The 3,888-nt window shown below is 36.4% G+C and overlaps 1 non-coding gene across 1 annotated transcript; it reads right to left on the reverse strand.

Moving 5' to 3' along the window:
* Positions 1-2,728: 2,728 nt before the first annotated feature.
* On the reverse strand, positions 2,729-2,800 carry TRNAT-CGU (transfer RNA threonine (anticodon CGU)). Its single transcript has one exon. It is a non-coding gene; the product is annotated as a tRNA-Thr (tRNA).
* Between the last annotated feature and the right edge of the window lie 1,088 nt (positions 2,801-3,888).

Raw genomic sequence — 3,888 nt, forward strand, 5'->3', positions numbered from 1 at the left:
TGCATCCATAGTGGCTTTCCATTCCTAGGCAACTTGAAGGGACCACATGTAAACTAATTATTGGTAGCATATGGGTAGATGAGGAATCATGATGATGTACTCAATATAATCAATTCAAGTAGTTGTGGTTAGTCCAAGTCAAGCCACTCTAGTTAGTAACTTTTGGGCAAGATGCCTCTTTGTTATCCAATTGTAGGCTCCAATATAGTCACTCATGGACAAGTTGAATTGAGCAAGATGACTCTCTATCACACAATTGTGGACTTCAATGATAACCTTATCTACTACTAATGTCTATGAAAACTCTCAAGAAATTCAATTGATGAATCTCAACCAATCTCATGCAAGCTATATATGAAGCTACAATGCACAACATTGCTCGCACAAGATTGTAAAACACAACATTTTACATATTTTTCTTAATTGTTTTTCTTAATGAATCCTAATTATGTCTAACCTATTCTTAGAAACTCTAATCTACTTCCAGTCCCCAACATGATTTCTCATGAATGATTCGGTATGCTAACTAGCCATGCGTGTTTTGGAGTGAGCAAGGTGTAGTTATGAGGGATTGATTCCTCATGGTTCTATCCCTCTCACTCATGAACAAAGAAAGCTAGATATCCAAAGGATATAATAGAGTCACCTACTTATGTTGAGCATGTTGTAGTCTAACAACATGGAAGGCTAGTCAATGGTCTCACCAAGCTACCACCCCTAATCCTTCACATCTGCATTGTGTAGCTCCAATGCCAAGATAAGAAGATAGGGAAGGAGGAGGAGTAAAAGAGGATGAAGAAGGGCTTCTCGTAGTCAGTCCCTCACACACATACACTCTGTATCTCTCTCCTTCACACACAACCTCTAACTCAACCTCTTACCCCTTAAGCTATAGGAGCAAGAGGGAAAAAAGAGATGGAAACAAGAGATGAAGATTTGCTTGACCCTCACTTGGCCTCTCACTCAACTCACACTCCCATGCATACACTCTCTCGCTCTGAAGAAATGGTTGTCATGAGATAAATAGACAAGAGTATGACATATTTAGTGGGAGGGGTTGCTAGGGTGAGATCCATGTATTTTCTTTGTGCAATTGATAGAGATCCTGCCACACGACCATGACCCTTTGAATGTGAGAGGTGTATGGAGGGGAGTGAGGGTCATAGTAGAAGGGGAGGATGTGGTCCATGTGGATCCTATATCTCATGAGCCACTGATCCTCTTGTACATACCATGAGCTCTCATGTATTGCTTATACTAGTTGTTTGGGAACTTGAAAACCCTCCTAGGCAATCTATTTGGGTGTATGTCTCATACTCTATGTATAAAGTTGATGATGTAGAAGAGGGCCTTCATCATCATGGGAGGTGTTGCAAACTTTGCTCTAATGATCTCATGTGGCACTAATGGTTTATTTTGTGGATCATCCAAGAGAGAACGTGGGATATCATCTTTGATGCACATGGCTAGCTATGCTAATTGATAGAGCTTATGCAGTAATTTCATTCTGATAGTTTTCCTTAATGATGGTTTTCTATGCATAGTTTTATGAATCCTTTGGAAGGTGTGCTATTTTGCACTTCATTATGCTTGGAATGTGTTGTTTTTTGTTTCATACTTTTAAGCAAACTTTGCTTGCAAAAATATGAAGTGTGGTTAGCGAACTTGGCCAGCTAGTTTTGAGAAAAAAAGAGATGAGAGGATGAGGATTTAGAGAGAGGAGAGAGAATAGAGGGTCTCGAGAGAACAGAGGGGGAATATAGAGAGAGGAGAAAGAAAATAACTTTGAATTAGAAGGGCCATAGATCTATTAAGGAAACTTCCATTGTAACTTTGTTAATTCCAAGGAACCTTTCATCATAATTTTGTTAGTATGCCGATAGGTAGCTAAGGTAAAGTTGCCATTAATGTGACACCTCCCAAAAGGAGAATGGGGCCAACAAAGTGGCATCCCCCCCAAAAAGAATCCACTCCACCCTAATTTAGTGAAAGTTTACACAAAATATGCCTCTTTTTTTAGCTACTTAAAGCTATCATTTAAATTCTTATGTTTTAATATACACTTAATGCGAGTCAAATAATTGAGTTGTATACATATTATTTTATATTAGATTTATGAAACCTTTAAAAAATATATCATTAAGGGGTCATTCTATATTGACCCCTCATAGTTATTTTTTTGTGAACCCTCCATTTATAACAAAGTCTCGTTGATGGATATATCAAAATACCAAAAAATATTTTCTTGGATGCGATGTGATATACATAGTTTAACTATTAAAAACATTAAGTAATTTACGTGGAGAAATAAGATATAATAGGGGACCGCTAGATAACACTATTAGCCCCTTTACCCCATACTTTGAAGTTTGTATTTCTATAGGTATATAATTCGTAAAGAGAGTTTTGAATGAAAGAACATCTTATGATGCAAACACTATGAAGTTGTATATACAGGTGTATCATGTGTAAAGAGAGTGCGGAAACGAAAAACATATTGTGAAGCAAAGACTCCATCGCATGAGACCCTCAATCCCATATTATGAAGGTATATTTCTATAGGCGTATTAGGGCAAAATAGATAGCCCCCATAAGAGGATCTCGCAAGATTTTATTTAACCGAACTGCCGATTTAATTGAAGGTATATTTCTATAGGCGTATTAGGGCAAAATAGATAGCCCACATACGAAGATCTCGCAAGTTGTTTTTAAGAGCTATCCAGCGACTAGCCTCTGGTGAGGATCGAACTCACGACCTTTCGCTTACGAAGCGAACGCACTACCACTATGCTACAGAGGCGAATTGCCAAAATGGATTTTCTAAATATTTTTAAAGAATATATTTCAAATGTTAGATACAAAACATAAACAATTGGCATTCGATGTGTGTTGAACAGAGATTTGTAAAGTGTAAACAAAGAAAAAGTAGCAATCTTCACCCTAAACAAAAGTCTAGAGCTACTTGCACACTTTTGATCTTTAAGGTGTGGTGACTCCTTATAAAGATATTTTATGATGAAACAAAAGCATAAAGATCATTTTTTGATGCACATAATGTTATCGAAAATAATAAGGGGAATACTCGCACTAGAGTTATCAAAACGATCTTCCATGGTTACCATTCAAAGTGAACACATGCATTTCATGCTATCGATGGAAAACAACAGACATGACACTACAAGCCCCTCATGAGAAAAGCAATGCAATGTGTATTGCGAACTCATTACAAACATAAGGAGACAATGAGTTTTGACTATTTTGTAATAAGTTCACCAAGTTTTCACTATCATTGTAAAGCCATTAGAAACATAAGGATTATAGTGAGTTTTGAACATTATGCAATGGCTATTATGTAATAATTTCATACTTGCATATTGGTAGAACCAATATGCCACTAAGATAATTTTGTAATACAAAAAGTTACAACATCTAATAGATGTAGTGAGGCTCATGCCTTAAAACTTAACTTCTTGCAAAAAACTTTGAAGATCTAGTGATCAATTTTCATCACACCAATTACTATAGCTAAAACCTCTTGGTGTAGCTGAACTATGCAGTAATTAGGTTTATCATTCTTAGACCTATCAAATACCAGATTTTTCTTTCAAACACCCAAGATAAATGCTTAGCTCACCCTATCATAGGCCTTGTACCAATCCCTATTAATGAGGAGATGGTATGTTTGCAAGCTTATAGCGTAATCCATTGAGTAAATTAAGTTGAGGATAGCATAATCCATATTAATGAGGAGATAGATTCTTTGCAAGCTCATAGCACAATCCATTGAGTAAATTAAGTTGAGGATAGCATAATTCGTATTAATGAGAGGAGATGGTCTCTTTGTAAGCTCATAGCATAATTCATATTATTGACGATGTAGTCTATTTG

The sequence above is a fragment of the Lygodium microphyllum genome, chromosome 13, assembly GCF_053477565.2.
Source record: "Lygodium microphyllum isolate KBCC chromosome 13, Lygodium_microphyllum_v1.1.10, whole genome shotgun sequence".
NCBI lineage: Eukaryota > Viridiplantae > Streptophyta > Polypodiopsida > Schizaeales > Lygodiaceae > Lygodium > Lygodium microphyllum.